Here is a 21,002-nt window from a genome sequence, read left to right on the forward strand (position 1 = left end):
GCTGAGTAGTATAATGTGAATCAGACTTCTTACTCATTTTGCTCCACTTCTTGTTTGCTGAAAGCTGAATTACAGCCCAGCTGTAAGATGGTTAACTCTTTGGGTGGCTTCTCTGTTGGGGCTGTGCTACTTAAAGGCTCAGGACTTTACAGCGCGTTTCCAAAACCTGAGGCTCAGTATGTACAGTAGTTTATGTCCTTGACCACTGTGGAAAATAAATGGGGAGAGAAAAAGAATAAAGACCACATTGCATGGAGTGGCAAAAAGGGAGCCGTGGCTCAGGAGCGGCTGGGAGCAGCACAGCACAAAACCCCTCTCTCTCCATTTTGCAATCAGCCTTGCAACAAGCACCTGCTCCCTCCTCGTGGGCAGCACGCAGCAACATTTCCACTCGTGATTTCTGCCACTGCCTCCTCCTGGTCACGGAGCCCCTGCTGCTGGTTTGGGCCAACACCACCAGGTGGCAACACAGCCCTGAAAAACGCAGGTCTCAGCATTGCGTTTTTGTTCCCGCTGAATGGGGCAGTGCAGGACCAGCAGCACAGCACAAAAAAAGTCGACCAGCTAAAGGTACGGCCCCAAAGCAGCATTTCACGTTGCAGTTCATGAAAAAAAAAAATGTTTAAACGTGCTTTATCTGTGCACTCCGGAATGGAAAACACTGTGAACTGAACACTTCTGATGTAGCAGCTGTCACCTGAAACCAGGCAGCAGTAGAAAGTCTCTCTCAACCATTTCCAACCCCAGTCCCAGCTACATTTGAAAAGAGACTCTGATCTGATGTGCAGCAGGGAGATACAGCCACGAAGTAACCCTGCTACACAAAATTCAGCCACCCATCACAACCAAGGGATGCCATGGGTGAGGACTGCACACACAGGGGTCACGAAGGCTGCAGAACATCCCAAAGTGCCACTCCTTTCCCTATGTCCCTTGGAGGAAAAGATAAAGTAATTCTGGGCCAGGGTAGAGTTCTTTTGAAAATGAATAGAAACTCAAATGGTGGAGAAAGGAAGGTTTACCCAGTATCAGACAATAGTAGCCCTTCCTCTGTGAAACAGATAATCCGAGGGGAACACCCCCATAATATCGTTTTCTCATGTATTATTATTTATTTTTCCCCTGGCTGAATGTCAATTAAAACCTCAACCTACATTTTTTAAAAAGTTAGTTTTTAGTCATACAGATGCAACATAGGACAAATTGCGATACTCTAGTTTAATCAGTGTCGGGTAGAGACATCTGCCTATTGTGCATTCAGACGTCTAAGAAAGTAAAAGAAAAAAATAACAAATATATATTTTTAACTTCCTGGTTGCAGCAGAACATTACATCCTAAATGAATCAACAAATGCTTTCATATGCCCCATGAAACAAGATGAAGCAGGAATTATCACCGCTGAAAACATTCCCATCACGTTAAACAATGCTATTCAAGCTGGTAAGATTTCCCCTGACATCTTCATCCATATCTAAAGCAAATGTAGAATTATCAATTTTCCATCTCCGAAAGTGAAACTGAAGAAACATATCTCCACCATTTATCAAATATCAGATATGACATATTTGTCTTCCCACAACTGTGAAACTAAAAGAAAACATTAACTGAAAGCGGTTAAACAACATCTTTTCAGCAAAAAGCTCATATGTTCATTTTGCTATGCAGCTGTCCCATTCAGACTGGATTTTTCATATCTAAACAAGCTTACTTGATCTCAGAGCAGTTGACTGCGGGTAGAAAACAGCAGCAGATGAGGGGGAAAGCAGAGGTGAAATGTAGCATTATGAGGCCAGGCTACAAATATATTTGACTCAAAGCTAATCCAACGCCTTCCCAAAACAGATCATTCCAACACCTACACAACAAAACTTATTTTTAACATCAGGAAAAAGCCAGCAGAAGCTCACCTGACGGTAAACAGTGAACATGTTTGGGCAACATGATACTAAAGTCATCATGTTTCCGTGTTTCCTGAGAATTTGGCTGCACAGTACTCTGTGTTTTTCACTCCAGTTTGTAGCACAATTGCCATTTGACCTTCAAGCTTCTGACCGATTCAAGATAGCTCTTCAGCCACGGCACAGCCTAATTTCTTTTCAAAATTCCTATGGAATTTAAACACAGCAGTCTCCACATAGATATATGGAACTCTGTAACTAGGTTATCAATTCACCAAAGAGAACAAATCTGGTTTTAAAGAAGAGAAAAAATCACTGCAATATCATAGGCTTCAGTCCTTAGTTACAGGACTTTGACCCTACTGGCTGCAAGAAAGGTTCAGAAATTCCTATTTGTCATAGGGGATTTCTGGTATTTCAATACTAAGCAGAAATGAGTGAAATGCAAACAATTAATAGTGAATGAATAGGGAAATAGCGAGAAGAAACAACAATCTAGTGCATTAAAATACACAAAAATCTAATGCCAATCAAGAAATATTGCTTAATATAATACTGTTTGGAGGAAAATGTCAAAAAGTTTTTAAAAAATCATTAATACCAATTGTATTTTGTAATGGTAGTTTGTTGACAAACCATGCTGCTTGGCTTACAGTTGTTAATGGGATGCATTTTCTTATTCATGATTTTTTTAAGAAGGATGCAAACGCACTCAGCATGAAATGTTGAAATTTTAAGTGAAAAGGATGGCAAATGTCAATATCCCCTGCATGACCGGGCCACAAAGGTCTCGTGGAGCCTTCTTTGGTGACTTGTGCACATACAGACAAGAAAAGCACTCGTGGGACAACAATTACCCATTTGTTTTCCCAAGTCCTTTGCCATATGGCATATATGGAATATTTACCTTTCAAAAAGCGTTACACACCAGTGCCATCTCCTTGTGTTATAAATACTGCTTAAAAATTCTTTGCTGAGCTGTAGGGGTACACAGATCAAAGTGCACACTAGAAACAGCTGGTAGTTACTAATGCTCATGCTAAGAAACTCTGAAACTAAGTAAAGTAATGTATTTGATGACCAGAGATTTATGCTCATCATCAGATCTCTAATTCAGAGCTAGTTAGAGCACTTAACCACATGGTTCCTAAACGAAATCAGAACTGAACTGGGTTTGAGATACTCAGCCCTGACTGTGGCTTGGAAGAAGAATCTGTTAACATCTTGAAGCTCATATCTTCAGCAGCAAAACCACAGAACTGATACCTGAGCTGATGTGTCAGCACCTCCCCATGTTGAATGGCCTTTTTTCATGGTGAAAGCCCCAGGCCACACACCCGGGCTGAAAAAGAGGCACTGCATCTCGATATGAAGTGGGATGCAGAGAGGAGCTGGGACCTCTTGCTCATCAACTTGTCCTCCTGGTGCCCAGGCAAGCCCTTACCTAACCTACTGGTGGCTGTGCATCCCAGGGAGGTTGGCCAGCTCTCTTCAGGGGTCCTGATGTCCGAACAAGGGACATTCCGTGCTGGGAATCCCTTGGTGAGTCGGACAGCAGTGCTCTTCTCTCCAAACCTCCCATGGCAAACCCCTCAGACATTCAGGAACACAGCTGATCTCACACAGCACTGGTTTTACAAAGTAAAAACACTGTAATCTCTGGTAACTACAAATACTAACTCTAAAATTGGCTGTACAGGGAAGTTAATTATACACAGGTGTTTTATACTAAAACTCAAACAAGACATAAATGTTATTTTGGCTAAATAAGACGAATGTTACCGTATCTTCTGTATCTGAGGAGCACTGCCAACACCCAACAAATAAATAGCATCTGTTTCTACGCTGAGCTAGAGACTACCTGTTGATCGGAGTGTCTGATAAGCCTCCGTAAGAAACAGGGTTAGCAAGAATATGAAAGACAGTGTCCAGGTAATAACAAAAATATCAACTGTCAGTATCTGTGAGGGCACTGTTTAGCTAGGCTACTGTTTAACTGCATTTGTGATAATTCCTCAAAAAAAAAGAAAATGTATTTCTATATTTACATGTATTTCAGGAGTTGCTGGGGACTAATTTCGTTATGAAAATTAAGAAAGTTATTTTTACTCCAAATGATTATTTTGTACGTTACCGCTCACTGATTATGTTCAGCATCCTGCCCCAAGCCTGTGCTATCATACTGATTTGTATAAACTACAATTTACTATAAAATAAGACAACACACATATATTATACAACTGCCTATCTGGTGTACAGTTCAGAAATATTCCTAAAACATGCACATTTCATCTACAGACCATACTGCTCTCCATATCCAGCTCTGGTATATTCCTAAACGTGTATGTTAACAGTGATTGACACCTCAGAGAAATTCTGTCCACTTGCATCATGGCTGAGCATGGCTCGAGCTGCTGGGACAGGGGCAGGGGATTTGTTCAGATCTCTTCCCTCAAGGAGGAGAAAAATAGCTGGAACACACTTCCACATTCTTATTTTTTTTATAATCTTCAAATCTCAAAATCAGATGACAGCAGTTGAGGAAGAAAGAGAGCCATTAATGTGGATATACATGTAGAAAACACATCTGGAGTAACCTTCATTGACTTCAAGTGAGAGTTTATTAACACTCACCCTTCTTATCCTCTAGAAAGAAACAGCAGAACACTGATGGCTGCAGCCTTGAAAGGCTCCTTTGCAGTAGACATTGATGCCTGGTTAAGATGCCCTGTAACACAGTATCAGTGATCAATGGAAAATATTAGGGAACCTAACGGAGGCCTGGCAGGAGGACATGCGGTATCATAGGCTAGTACTGCATTTAAAATTGATAACACATCTCATGGGGCTGAGAAAACCAAACACCTACGTGGCAGACAGAGTCCAGATCACAAAAGGGGTAGGATTCAAGAATGGAAGCTGTCCCAGCACTCCAGGAATTCATTTCTGGACATTTTTGAAGAAGAGGGAGAAATGCTTGGTAGGAATGCACACAACAGACTGAGGGAGGAAGAAGGCATCCAGTTGTCATTCTGGGAATCAGTAGGCTCAGAAACAGAAAAGTCATCACTTCTTGAAGTAAAAAGAAAGACAGACCTTAGTAATTTCCTTATCTAAAATGTGATGCATTGAACCTTTGTGCTGGACCTCTCACTAATAGTCCAGATCCTTAACCAAACTCAGTTATCTTGTAAGGTAACTGTCAAAAGGTCAATGACTTCGTCACACAGGAGAAAGATCTTAATGCCTCTGTTTATGTGATACATTATAGTTGTTAACTGTCAACAGTAAAGCAGGACGGCTGTAGACTCAGGGGAAAAACGCCAGACACCTCTCTGCTCCACGCGGAGCTCCTGCACAGCACTGTGCAGAAATGCTGTGTCTGAACCAACAACGTGCACTGCCACGCTGACCAGAGTGAGCTCCTTGTTACCCGAATCTGGATGGACAGCTCATCAGGAACACTGTACACCCTCCCACTGTCCAGAATTTAAAATTCTCAGCAGAGCTGCTGAGTCGTGGGTATCTTCAGGCATCGCAGATGCCTTGCACCCATTTACACGAAGGCTGGCATGAGGTCTTATGTCAGTTGATGGCATCACATGCTCCGTTATTCTTGGCAGCATGTCATAACCATCACAAGTGATGTTCATGACGATACAGCTGCTAATGAAATGGAAAAGGCAGTCTGTGTCCAAGCAGAGAGTAAGAAGAAATAGAAAAACACAAAGCTGCTGGCACACGCTCAGAGATGTTGTGGTGAGATACATCTGGAGGCAAAGACAGGAAGACAGTCTCTATCAGCAACATCACTGCTTCCTTTTCTGAATATCTGGATGTGTGTGAGTAGTCGTACTGTTAAATAACAAGCAGAGGCTGCGGTTCTAGAGAAGGGTAAATTCTGTCTGAGCTTCTTTCAGGCTGCAGAGTGCAGCCGTCAGATTCTCCAAGTCCTTGATGGAGTCCGTGACTCCTGCACCTCTCGAACAGCAAACTCGAAGCATGAAGATCTGCTGTAACAGCAGCACAGTCAGCTTTCTTATTTAAGAAAGGGAAATTTTAAGCAACAAGGCTATTTAATATAAATGGGCAATAACAAGTTGTGAGAATGCCATTGAAGAAGGACTGTCAAACCGCGTGAGGGCAGGCAGGCTCTGCAGCGGGATCTGGGTAGGCTGGATCCATGGGCCATGTCCAACCACACAGCGTCCAACAAAGTTACGTGCCAGGTCCTGCACTTGGGTCGTAACAACCCAGTGAAGTGGTATAGATATAGGGAAGAGTGGCTGAAAAGCCGCCCAGCAGGAAAGGACCTGGAGGTGCTGGTCAACAGCCAGCTGAACGTGAGTCTGCAGTGAGCCAAGCTGGCCAAGGGCATCCTGGCCCATGACAGAAATAGCATGTCCAGCAGGACTAAGGAACTGACTTTTCGCTTGTATGCAGCTCTGGTGAGGCTGCACCTCAAATACTGTGTTCAGTTTTGGGCCCCTCACTACAAGAAGGACATTGAGTTGCCCAGGTATATACAGAGTGGCAGTGAAGCTGGTGAAGGAACAGAACAACAAGGCTTATGAGGAGTGGCCGAAGGAACTGGGGTTGTTTATTCTGGAGAACAAGAGGCTGAGGAAATACCTCACCACTCCCTACAACTACCTGAAAGTAGGTTGCAGCGAGGAGGGTGTCAGTCTCTTTTCTCAGGCGACAAGTGATAGGATGTGAGGAAACGGTCCCAAGTTGCGCCAAGGGAGGTTTAGCTCGCACATTAGGAAGAAACTCACCATGGAGGGGATGGCCATGCACTGGAACTTGCTGTTGAGGCATGTGGTGGAGTCCTCGTCCCTGAAGGTAGTTAAGAGACACGTGGACATGACACTAAGGAACACGGTTTAGTGATGGGATGTGGTATGTCAGGCTGATAGTTGGACTTGATGGTCTTGAAGGTCTTTTCCAACCTATATGATTTCTAACCTGTTAGTTTTGACAGAACATAATTAAAATTTACTATGATAATCTGTGGAGTAGCTTGGAAATGGAATTTTTATTACAAAACACAAAAATACTTAGAGATTTTTGCCAAAAATCCAGAATAAAGACGTCGGTTATTTTTTAACATCAACAGCAATGAATTGATAAAGTCACTGAGTTATGCAGTAAAACCATGTGAAAACTGCACTTCCCAAGTACTCCATATAGGTAGAATATGGTGATATTCCTAATTTCTGACATCCTGAAGTAGCCTTCCACAACCTTCATAGTAATACAGAAACCTGGAGAACCTTGAGAGCCTCTGTCAGATTCCTCAGTCTTGTCACCGCACATTTCAGCAATGTTGGTAAAGACCCTGGTCCTCCTCCACCAGGAATAAGTCCTCCTTGCTCCAGATTTCCCCTCAGTTCTCAGGGGTCTGGTATTTCTGAAGACCAGTCCTACTGGTAAAGACAGTGGCAAAGAAGGTAGTGAGCACCTCAGACTTTTGTTTGTCACCAGTTCCCGTGCTCCATTTAGTGGCAGGCTCACATTTCCTCCAGCTCTACATTAGAAAAAAGACAAATTGCTCACAGCACTAGAAACCCCCCAGTTAATGCATCATTTCAAACTGAAGGGTTTGGCTGGGTGATCAAAAGGTTCTGGGAAGCATACACATCAGCAGCTTTTGTCACTGTGAACCTCAACATTTTTGAAACACAGCTTTACTAAGAATTGCATTTCATCCCAAATGCTTGAAGTTTTCCTCGCTTTAAGTAATCACTTGTCATCGCAAAGAGCAGCTGTACCAGATCAGACCAGAGGTCAGTTTTTCCAGAACTCTGCCTCCAACAATGGCCAAAAGCAGCACAAACATGAGACGTCTACAGCAATATTGCCACCAGCCACCCTTACGACCAGACGCAGCTCAGGAACCACATAGCAGAACTTGAGCAAGAATTAGAACAAATAAGAAATAAAAACAGATACTCACAAAAAGTATAAACAGGAAGGATGAAGAATACTTTTGAAAGTTCATAAATCTGTAACAGGAAATACATTTCACCACTAATTAGGGTAAAGCTTTTAGCTCGTATAATGTGTAAATAACAGAGGACAACATCATATCAATCACTAGGGATATGACAACATTTACTTAAGGTGTTTACATAGGAACTACTCGTATACTCAAACATCAGTTCAAGTTTTTTCATATCTTCACTTACAAATGCTTAATATGTTATTTGCTGATTATAGTCACAGTATCAACCTATCTGCATTCCTTAAATATTACTACTTTGTGGAATTAAGCAGACCAATGTATTAAGGTACCAGACCCAAAGATGTTATTAGACTTTAAGGACTGGCACTTAATTTGTTTTAACTCATTGTAATTAAGGGTCCTAGTATATAAGAGTTATCTACTTAAATTGTAGAAGTAAACATGAAATTAGAACAAAAGTTATACTAATTAACATCCTAACTTGTAAGGCATTCAAAATATCTACTTTCATTCATTTACATCAGCAAAAAAAAAGAAGCTACCAAAACTACTGTGGTCTCATCTTTCTCTCTCTCTCTCTTTCCTTCTTGCTTTAAAGAGAAAAACTAGTCCAGGAACTGTTGTGATGTTATATATTAACTCTGAGGGCTGAGGACTGTGCTGCAGTTGTTACATCTCTCTCTCTACCAGCTGGTGATTAAGGACCGTGGACTTCAATAACCTCACCATGTTTGTCTTGCAAATGCGTCTGAGAAGCCCCAACAACCTCTCTTGACAGGCAACAAACAAACCTGGATCGAATCTGCTTGGATCTACTTTTTAGAAACAGCATTGCAAAATAATGCCAGGTTACGTGGGCTCTGGGGCAGTTCACTGAGTTTCTACACACCTCCTGGGATGTTCAAAGGGCTTTCAGAATTCCCTAGAACAGATACAGAGACGCCCACAATGCAGTGGAGCACAGAAGACACTCCAAAATCTTCAGCTGAAAATGACAAGCAAAGCAATTTCACTGCTTCTGTTTTGTCATGAATTTCTGAATGATCTTTCTGGTAGGCAGCAAAGTGAAGCATCACTTCTCCTACAAACCCAGGGTGGTTCTTCAGCTAGCCCTGTGACTCAGGACTCCGAAACGTTTGTCCCTGTAGAAAGAATTGTGCAGGTTTAAACATCCTCTTCATAATGAGCAAAATTGTTAATCCCAAAAATCCATAAACAGTTTGTGAGGAAATCTGCCTATTCCACTGCAGAACCCATTTTATGGGATTTGTTAATCTGAGCTGTTGAGTAATACCATGCACGCATCCTATCAACTTGGAGGATGGCACACACGTACTTGTTTCCAACGGCATCTATCTATGTTAGTATGTCCAAATCCTTCACAACAATACACCGGATAAATAAGGAGCATATTTTCTGGATTTTTTACATAGTCAGCTGGATGGCAGTTTCCAAAGATACAACAGATACTGATCTAATTCACAAAGCTTTTAACTGTTCCACTTAAAGTTCAAAGAAAATGCTGAAATGTAAGACAGCCTGAACGACTTCTTTCATAATCTAGAAGATACAGGATTCCACATTATTGCGGTTGTTTGTTTAAATCTTTAAGATACACTCTTCCAATAATATTCTGCATGATAGAGGGAAGATACTAATTATTCTTGTAATTTTACACCATAGCCACTATACACTGAGCATATCACATCAAATAACCTGTATTTCATCTTCAACTCAGAAAGCCATCATGTGAAACAAAATCCCACTTGAAGAAATGACAGTTGGTTTTGGTTCTGTTTCTTTTTTTTCTTAATGTAAACACATTATATGACATATACATTTGACTATAACAAAGTAATCATAGGTGAAAACATACAGCCAAACAGGTTTTCATACTTAAGTTAGCTTTGCTTTGGTTTTGCATATTGATTCATTGTTAAAAAAAGACTTCCTCATTAAATTAAAAGAATTATTTTCCCTTCTCTTTATGATCGTTAAGAGAAGTCATTTGCTGCTAAATACATCATAGTATGCAATAGAGGGTAAGCTGTTCAATTTCTTACCAGAATGCTATGCTGCAAAGTTTAACAACACATTCATCAGTAAATAGATATGGAAAGCGCTGAACATGTAAAAGAAGAATTTGAACCAGTGGAAGAGGTTAAGCTTCTTCCTAATAATAGTAATAAAAGAGCTAAGTGTAGTTGTTAGAAGATTCAGATATTTCATTCATAGCAGCTTCCAGCAGCATTAAATTTTAATTTAATGAGGCTTCAGATGGGAGGTTTGAGTTCAAGGGGAATGAACTAATAATTGACAATAAGCCCTTGAGAAGACCACTTTGGGCATTAAAATTTAATCCTTAATTTTGGAAGTAAAATTAAAATATTTGCTGTATAAAGACTTGAGTAGACTCTCTCTATCTTGAGTAGACTTTCTGGATTTTCAGATCAAAGTTATTTAAGATTTACCCTTCTTGCTGCCTTACAGGTGAGTAAATAGATCTGTACTGGGTCTGGCTGGTATGGAGTTAACTTGTTTCAGGGCAGTCCCTTGGGAGCTTCATTTTGGATCTGTGACCAAAGGTGTGGGTAACAGCCGTGTTTTGGCTCCTGCTGAACAGGGCCTGCCTAAAGGACATCTCAGTCTCGCTCTGACCAACAAGGAGGAGGCTGGGAGGGGATGCAGTCGGGACGGATGACCCCGATGGCCGGAGGGACATCACCAACCACGCCATGCCGTGCTCAGTGAGGGAACGGGGGTGGCAGGGAGTTTTTCCAAAGTAACCTTTGCCCCAGGACTGGCTGAGCATCAGTCTGCTGGTGGTAAAGGATGGCTTCTGCAAACACTTTTTTTTTTTTTCCTTCTCTCCCCTTCACCTATTAATCTGTTTTTATTATAAGGTTTGTTTCTCACTTTTGCCCTTATTCTCTGCCCTGTCCACAGCAGGGAGGGACTATGTGGGCACTTAGCTGCTGGCCAGGGTCACCCCACCACAAGAAGGAAAGCCCTAAAAGCTCCATTAGCAGACACCAGTCGTACTACTAGCAGTACACACCACCCTCCGTGGCTCTGCCGACATCTCAACTGCTTTTCAGCATCTGCTGTCTCTCTATGGCATGCAACTTCATTAATATTTTTGATTAATGAATTTGGGGAAGGTAAGATCATGATTGTTGTTTTAAAAAGAAGAACAAAACCAGGAAAATCCCTCTTAAAAAAAAAATAGGATGTTTTGTCACCCAAAATAATTCCTGTCATGCCATAATTTTGATTTTACATGAATAGTGATACCTAAGGAAACTGGCAGTATGAGTCTATCAAGCAGCATGAAAAAGCACGTACATTAATGACACTTCTTGTTCTGCATTTCACCAACTACATTACACATCTTCTTGTTCACTTTCCACCCAAGGATATCAGATGATCAGAAAACATTAAGTTTAATTACAGAATACATGATTTAGATATTTACTGCTTGCGACAACTGTGTGTGCAGTTGTAATCTGCCTTCTTTACTTTGAACTACCATCAGTAAATATCTAAGCCTGCTCAAGACTGTCATGTAAGGAATCCTTAAATAACATAACCTTCAGCTATCTGTTAAAGAAGTTGGAGAAAATCCTGAACAGCAAAATCAGACATCTATGGCTAAAAAGCTTTCAACACTCTGGTTCAGCAAATAATCTAATATAACTAATACAGGGAAGCAAGTCATAACATATTGGCTTCTGTGCATCATCTTGATTTGTTGAAGCACCTCTTCACAAATAACACTATTTTGGGTGACCTTCAGTGTTATGGCTTTTACAGAAACAGAGTAAGAATAACTGCAGCAAATAATTCAGAATCCAGTCTAACCAGTTTAAGGAAAAATATCATTTTAACTTTTGCTTTTAATTTGAAAAAGATACTGCAGATAAGAACTAAACAGGACCTCTTTGTATTCCTTGGCTGACATTTTTAAAAGATTAAAAAATCCCAGTGCTTCCTCCACATATACTGACTTGTGTAAAAGCTACACAGAAACAATTAAACAGCTGCTAAAGTGTATTTTATAAAACTGTGTATGACTACTAGTCCAAACACATGAACACTTTGACACACATATGTATGCCAGCCACACTTCTATTCGCTGAGATGTTCACACAAAGCGCTTGCCTAAGACACAATATCCACATGTGGATTGCAGATGCTGTTTTGGCCCTTCTCATATACGTACTGGAATGCAATCCTGCCTCTGCTTACAATGAATAGATGACTATTCATAAAAGCTAGCTAAATATGAAAGCAGTGGGCATAGATAAAGAAAAGCTAAGATTAACGAAGAAATCTCAGTGTCCTGCATCCTTTGTTTCCTGTGTATCTATGGTACTTCATAATTCCTGGGTCAAGTTCCTTGGATTCCGAGGTAAATCTGTCACTTTACTGTGGCAAGTTGTACTGACAAACGCCAAACACTACAACTGCACAACACACACTTCATGATCATAACAAAGGCCTGGTTGGAGACAGCCTTGGCTGCAGTGACCATGAGATGATGGAGTTCAGGACTGAGCGTGGAAGAAGCAGAGCAGCAAACAGGATTGCAACCTTGGATTTCAGGAGAGCATCTTGGACCTCTTCAGGGACCTACTTGGAGGAGTCCCATGGGTTAGGGCCCTAGAAGGCAGGGTGGGTTCACGAGAGCTGGTTACTATTCAGACATCACCTTCTCCAAGGTCATGTCTATGAATAAAAAGTTAAGTGGAGGGGGCAGGAGACCTGCATGGATGAGCAAGGAGCTCTTGGCAAAACTCAAACAGAAAGAAGTATATGGCATGTGGAAGATGAGACAGGCTACTTGGGAGACATTGTCAGAGTGTGCTGGGATGCAATGAGAAAGGCTAAGGCCCATTTGGAATTAAATCTGGCAAGAGATGGCAAGGACAAGAAGGGTTTCTTCAAATACATCAGTAGCAAAAGGAAGACTGAGGAAAATGTGGGCCTGCTGCTGAATGCTTAACCAACCTGATAGCTTTCTGTGATGGGATGACTAGCTGGGTAGAGGAGGGGAGAGCAATGGATGTTCTCTACCTGGACTTCAGCAAGGCTTTCAACACTGTCTCCCCTAACATCCTCATATTCAGCCTCAGGAAGTGTGGGATGGATGAGTGGACAGTGAGGAGGACTGAGAACTGGCTGGACAGCAGAGTGATGAGCAGTGCAGTCTAGTTGGAGGCCTGTAGGTAGCGGAGTTCCCCAGGGGTCAGTACTGGGTCCAATATCGTTCAACTTGTTCATCAGTGACCTGGATGAAGGGACAGAGTGCACCCACAGCAAGTTTAATAATAACACAAAGCTGGGAGGAGTGGCCGATACCCCAGAGGGCTGTGCTGCCATTCAGAGGGACCTCCACAGGCCGGAGGGTTGGGTCGAGAGGAACCTCATGAAGTTCAACAAAGGCAAGTGCAGAGTCCAGGCACCAGTACAGGTTGGGGGCTGACCTGCTGGAGAGCAGCCCTGAGGAGAAGGACCTGGGAGTCCTGGTGGACAGCAGGCTGACCACGAGCCAGCAACGTGCCCCTGTGGCCAAGAAGGCTGACGGGATCCTGAGCTGCATTTGGAAGAGTGCTGCCAGCAGGCCAAGGGAGGTGATCCTGCCCCTCTACTCAACCCTGGAGGGGCCACACCTGGAGCACTGTGTCCAGTTCTGGGCTCCCTTTTCACAAGAGACACAGATCTGCTGAAGGGAGTCCAGCAGAGGGATATGAAGGTGATTAGGAGACCAGAGCCTCTTATGAAGAAAGGTTGGGAGAACTGGGCCTGTTTAGCCTGGAGAAGCAAAGACTGAGAGGACATCTTATCAATGTATACAAATATCTGAAGGGAGGGTGCCAAGAGGACAGGCCCAGACTGTTTTCAGTGGTGCACAGTGACAGGACAAGAGACAACGGGCACAAACTGAAACACAAAAGTTCCAGCTGATTACGAGAAAAGACTTCTGTACTGTGAGGGTGACAGAGCACTGGCACAGGTTGACCAGGGAGGCTGTGGGGTCTCCTTCTCTGGAGATATCCAAAACTCCCCTGTACACAATCCAGCTTTAGATGATCCTGCCTGAGCAGAGCAGTTGGGCCAGATGATCTCCAGAGGTGCCTTCCAACCTCAGCCACTCTGTGACTCTGTGGTTAAGCATGTAGCAAGATTGGCAAGATCATTCTTCTCCAGGCTAAAAAGGCCCAGCTCTCCCATCCTTTCCTCAGCTTTTTCTGAAACACAAGCTAACATTGGAAAAAGAACACCAAGCTGTATTCAAATACTCACTATTCCAAATAAAATAAAATAATATATATATATATACACACACACTTCAAAAACTGGATTAAAGAGAACCAAACACTTTTCCTAAGAATATTTAATAATCCAAATACTGTACATAACTTCCTTTAAAAAAATCTTATAAACTGATGTTAAGTATATCGATATATGCCTGAATAAATTATGTGTTAAGTTTCTAGGAAAACTAGAAAACAGCAAATGGAATGAACAGGAAATGAAAAATATGACAGAAGCATCCATAAGTCTAGTTTACAGCAGCAGCTCAGGTTATGGAAAGCTTTTTAAGGGGAACAAGGTTAATAAAACCAAGATATAATTCAGAAATGGCTATCATCTCAGAAGTAGGTTACGTGAAAATAGCCTGTCTTTGCCTCTAGACTTGTGGAAAGCTAATCGTGAAAAACAGATGACAATTAAAGTGATGTTGGACAGTGGACTTACTAAAGGAATAATGATTACAGGCAGTACTGGGAGGGCAAGCATCAAGCTAACCAAAGGTTTCTTGTAGAGTTTAGGTAAAGCTAAACTTTGCAACCTATGTAACCAAAACTTCACTAATGAACCTTGTCTCAGAAGAATTTAAGAGTTTGCGTGATGCCTCCCACAAAGATGAGAGATATCCATAATACAGAAAGGCAAACAATGCAGAAGAAAGTGAATAAATCTGAGCAGGCCTTGTTTCAGTGAAAGGGGATACATCCCATGTAAAGTCAGAAAAAGAGACTTTCATGAATGCAAACTTTTAAGCATTACCTCCAAATGTGGTGGTTGCACCATTCCCAACCCTTAGAAATACTACACCAACTCAGTCTTCTCCTCCCATCCTAGCCTGCACTCACACAAGGATTTGTTTAGCTCAATAGCAGACTGAATTGGAAAACTGATTCACAGAAAAAAAAAAAAAAAAAAAGATGGGAAAAAAAAAGGCTAACCAATTTCCTGATGGAGTTCCTCAGTCTGATGAACATGAATGTTTCTGCTGACACAAGGAAGAAAGCAACATGAGCATGAGAGCAGGACTGAATGACATTTTTGGCAGACAAAGATGTGTTTGAAATTAGTGCTTACCAGCTTGAACCCTTCAGCAAAGAGAGCCTATCATCAACTAGGAACAAAAGGAAAAGATCCCATGTCAAAGGATCATGATGAATCAGTCAATCTGTTATTACTTGAAAAAAAGATAAGAAAACAATGGTGTGATGCACAGACTCCCATGTGCATACAAAGGATGATGCAGACACTTGGTATGTGGGTAAACAGTAAACCACAGCTTGAGCTCTTCTACTGAAACCCACAAAAGGCATGAACTGCGTGGGTTTAGGATGCCTTGTTTCTTATCCTGTATCCCAATGGTAAGCAAATATCATAATCCCTTTAAACAATTAGAGACCACATAGGTCAAAAAATGGTTTCAGTCATCTGTTTTCTTGAAACAGAGGTTGAAACAGAGCTTTCATGAGGTTGAAACTTTATTAGCTCGCATTAGAGTATTTCCTTCAATTATTCAGCCCTCAACCACAGCTACCAGTCCACTGCCCTGTCTTTTTCTGTCATGCCTAATCTTTCACTGCTTGATTACACAGACACCCCTATATTTGAAGTAACAAACACACACACACACCACAGTCTTCCAAAAATACCGTGTTTGGACACCATATTTTTCAGCCCAGATTTCCATTACTTTCACTCAGGCATTAAGGGTGCTTAGTAATTAAGGGACATTATCAGTCCTGAAAAGCTCTGTTTAGATATGCCATAGTACTTTGTATCAACCTGCCCTGCAACCCTCCTGCCAGCATTTTGACCATCTCAAGACCTACTTTCTGACCTCATAATTGGGCTGTCATTACACCATACCTGTCCTGTCAGCACTGGTGACAGATCCAACATCCCTTTTGTTTTTGCAGCCATCACATTCATGGCAAAGCACACAGCTATCCCAGTGGAGGAAGGCCTGCACAATCCTCACCCCATAGCCCTCTGTTGAGGCTCAGATACTTGCAGCTACCAAATGTTGTATATTTTTAATATAATGAATCATTACTGAGTTTCTCTCCTGCTGACTGGATGTCTGTGTTATTAAACGGAGCGTTCTTCCTCAAATTGACCCTAGACTAGCAGCTACCTCTGCTGCACTTGCTCAGGGCAATCCCTGTTCAAGATGGTTAACTTCACCTGCCTGAAGATTCTCCACCATTCTTCCAATTAGCTTGAAAGGACAAATGCGGTCAACATTTGCTGATGAGTGGTCGGTGCTGTTTCTCACACAGAGAGTGAAGAGGCCAAACACGTCGCACCTCTTTTTGTTTCTGTCAGGACTTCACAGCCGTGAGCATGCACCAAGGCTGAACTCCCCCAGGAGCTCTGAGCTCTGTATGCCCTCATGCTCTAAAAGCATCTGCTACACCACCACACGCTGCTCAGAGCAGCTTTAACAGCTAAGCAGGAAAAAACATATCTTGCCATATGTTTGTTTGCAATGTGCACAACAACCTGATGGCAACACGGCCAGGCAAGCCTGCATGTTGACAAATAGTTTTCCACGTGGTACCCGACATGCTACCACAACACGACAGGTAATGCCAGGGTATGTCTATACCTTGTACCTGTAGCACCAGAAAATCCTTAGTTCATGAGCCCACCAGTGTCTGTGTCCAGAAAGATGAGAAAAAATAAAATTGTAATGAGAAACATTTCCAGCAGAGAGAACTCTACCTAGAGGTGCTATTTATGAAATACACATATCTCTGTTTGTAAATAAGTATGCATGTATCTACACTGACTAGCACTCCAGTCACCCCGTTCCAGAGAACAGAATTCAAAGCAGATGAAATGCAAAGAGAGAGATATCAAGGGGAGGAAGTGCACATCCTCTAGCAGCAGGAAGAATGGTTTGGGATATTTACACTTTGAACAAGCAAGCTCATTCCAGAATACCTAAGCTTATAAATACATCCAGGGGTTGAACAGCAGGTGAAGGAATGAATTATTTCAGCTCACAAGCTGATATGAAAACAAGGTAGAACAGACCAGCCACAAAATACAAACAAAAGCTTAAAGATCAGAAGCCTCCAGTAGCAGAAAACTCTCCCAGCACATACAGAGGGTGCCAACACATGAACAGAATTAAAATGAACTTTGACCATGATATGAGACACAGATGCATGCTAGAGCGGGGACCTGGAATTTGTGATTCAGAAGGCAGGCTTCTTCAGAACTACTCACCTCTCCTTAAAGCACAACCTCCACCCACCTAATAAAGTTAGCATGAACATCTCTGTGTGTATATATATGAATGCTGGTCCTGTGTGCAGGACAAGGACAATAGCAAAAGACCTCTTTCTTATAAACATTATCAAAAATAATAATAATAGAAGATGTCTTAATAATGAAAGGCAAAGATGCTGGCAAGTGTCAGCTCATTTCAGGTAAACAGCACAAACATTAGCAAAAAATATTTGTCATGCATCCCAAGGTGACTAGCAATAAAACATTAGAAATTTGTTTATACACAAAAGCAGACAGTATTCAATATACTAACAATTTTATTTTTCAAAATTGCACAGCCTTAGTTAGCAGAACTAACGAAATTGCCCATCATTAATTTGACTCTCATTCACATTTACTTGATATTATGAATGTTACTTTTGGTTAAATTTCTTTAAACTCAACTTCCTATAAAAAATCATTGTTTAATACAGCCGTAAAGACTTTTCTACTTTTGCCCTGTTAAAAATATTTTAACAGACATCAAATGATATACTTTTAGCTTCTTCTTTGAGGAAAGAAGCTTGAGATGTGACCTTTTTTACAACTTCTATTTGAAAAGCAATGGAAAAGAAGAAGCTGAGTGAAAGTGGCAGATGATTGCAGCACGAGAGCTGGTTTCAGTCTATGCCAGGGAAAGCTTGTGCTGGTATTAACATGCATTGTCTAAAGCAGTTTCTTAACAGTTTGGATTCCTGGCTTCAAACTCTCCAGTAAGAAAAATAATAGCAGTCACTAGGGGATTTGCTGCCTTGCAAACTCTCTACAACAAATACATTAAATATTTTGCAAGAGCAAATATCTCGACTTCCTAGAATGTGCTGTAACTGGTCATATTTACCACCAGGTAACATTAGCAAAGCTTGATGCGTTCAAAACCAAAACTTACTTATTTATGAAATGGCTGTTGATGAAGTGTGCTTCCTTACAGCTCTACGCTGTAAGCCATATGCCGTAGTTAACACAAGGAGGTGCTTAATTGCCGTTCTGAATTACTGGTAGAACTTAACTCTAGGCTACTCAAATAACTTGGCAGCAGGGTTACAGATCTCCATAATTTTAGCTCTGAAAAGCATGTTCTCAATCTGAGCACGCTACCTGAGCGAGCACGAAGAGCCGAAAGCTCAGACTTCCTGTGGCTGATAACGAAAGAGGTGCTCTCGCTAGGTCAGCCCCTGCAGCAGCACCTTCCCATCCAGACTAAACTTTCATCTGTGAGTGGCACACGTGGGGAGTCACTGCCTGTGTTCCCACAGTCAAGCTGTGTTTTACACATAAACGGAGGTTGCAGAAAAATTAAAAAATACTTTCAAGAATGTACAGAATTGATCCGAGAAGAAATCAATACATTTTCTGCATATAAATTAAAAAACTATTTCTTTTATAAGGCCTAGTACTCTGAACTGACCTGTTTTTTTCTCCTAAGCGATAACAAAATTTCATAAATTCATTATGTGTGCATTCCCTGAAAACAATATAGACTGAAGGTTTTAAAGCAGGATAACTTGTGATTTTCATTAAAGAGCCTTCTCCTCTTTTTGGTACCAGCTACTGCACACCTGTAACACTTTAGCAGCAGAATGATAAGGGGAGTGATAAGAGCCATAAATGCGTTAATGTGCATGCAAAATAATCTAAACCAAGTAGAGGGAAAATTAGAAGATGTAAGCTGACTGTTTTGCATTTCCTTCATTATGACAAAGCAGCTATGAAAAGAGCACAAACAGAAAGCTCTGTGTACTTTAAACACCAGAATAAATATCACTTAGTACTATTTTCAGTTCCTGAAAATAGATTTGTCAAAAGACTGACAGTTAACATTTTGTATTTAGAAAGATTAGAAATATGCCAGAATGGTATTAACCTTGGATTTCTAAACACTAAATTAGGATACCTAAGAACACTAAATAAGATAATGGGAATTCCTTAAACTGGGATAAATCTGGGAGCACACAGACAAGAAAAGCAAAGTGAGTCCAACAGAATGCTGCAATTATCTCTGTACTAAGCGTTTTTCCAAGAAAATTCAGGGATGAAGTTACATTAAAAAATAAAGTTAAAAAAAAAACATAGAGTCTGTATATCTCAGCCAAGTTATTTCAGTCCTACAATGATACAATTAAAGAAGGAAAAAAAATTCTGAGAAGCAATTTAAGTTGTAATCCTAAACACTGTAAAGCTTTAAACACAGTAACTTCTGTATTTTATTAACACAGAGGAGAACACTGTTCAGACAAACTACACTTACTCAATACAGAAGTATGTACATGCAGTTGTTACAGAGAAACGTAGAGAAACCTGTGAGAATGTGGCATTCTGCAAAAATCAGAAGAAACACAAACCGTATGGGGAAAGACAACTTTTGAAGCAATTTTCACTTTATGAATCAATGCAATAAACCAGTAGTAAAACCAAGTGTCTGAGAACTGTTTCTGTTTATAGGGACATTTAGCTTGGTATGAATTAACTTTTAAATTGTGCTTAAAGGTGGTTGTGTGTCATATGACAAAAACTTTCCAAATTATACTCTCTATCAAATGCTGCCTGTTACTGAAAATGCCTCATCTAAAAGACTGTAAAACACAATGGAAATCAATGTGGAAGAAAGCTTAACTAAAACAGAAGTCTGATCTCTTTCACTCGTGTTGCATGAAATGAGCTTTAACACGTCACAGAGGATGTTTCCACCCACCAGACTGTTCTTCAGCTTGGTTTAGATTTGTTCAAAAGAGTCTCCACTTCAACATCCATAAACGCATTTAACCTCGATCACACAACCAGCTGTACAGCCTCCAGCAATAATTCACTTACACACCTCTACTGTCAATAAAAGATCCAGTGTGCTTGAAGCTGAGCCCGTTTTCCCTTCGTGACAATTACTAGGTCAACTTGAGCTGCTTTCATCTTCACTCTTCAGCCATCTCTGGGGCTTTTGTGGAGAAGAAAAGCACAGGAAAGACGAACTTTGTACACGTCCTGGATGAAAACAAGAGGAACTGCAAAACTCGCTACTCAGAGTAAACAGCTAGTGTACACACGGAGGGATGAAAAAAAAAAAAAATCACAAGAAAAAAAACACCTTTTTGTTCCTTTTCATTGTGTCCTTCAGTCACTGTATGAACAGTGAGTTCTAACAAGACGTGCTGCAAGAGTAGATGGGTGTAAACTTCATTTAATCTTTCTCTAGCTTGAAAGTTTGCTTCCTTCAGAGCACTGAAAAATAGAGGGTACAAAGGGCAGGCAAGTCTTCCCATAGTTTTTGAATTTCATCTTCTTATTTTACCAGCTTCTGAAAGAATACCTTCATTAATTTATCTTCCAATTTTCTCTCTTTATTAAGTTGTGCTACAGTCTGAAAAAAGTCAGACCAATGATAAATTGCACTGATTGGCAAACAGCCTTGTGTTTCCCACTTGAAGAGTCAAAAATACTCTGTCATTGCCTGTTTATAACTAAAAATTGAATTACGCATAAATACCACATGGAGGGGAAAAAGAAAAAAAGAGGTTATGGTTTTGAAGCACTTGACTGTGCCATTTTTATTCCC

This window comes from Aythya fuligula, chromosome Z (assembly GCF_009819795.1).
Source record: "Aythya fuligula isolate bAytFul2 chromosome Z, bAytFul2.pri, whole genome shotgun sequence".
NCBI classification, from domain to species: domain Eukaryota; kingdom Metazoa; phylum Chordata; class Aves; order Anseriformes; family Anatidae; genus Aythya; species Aythya fuligula.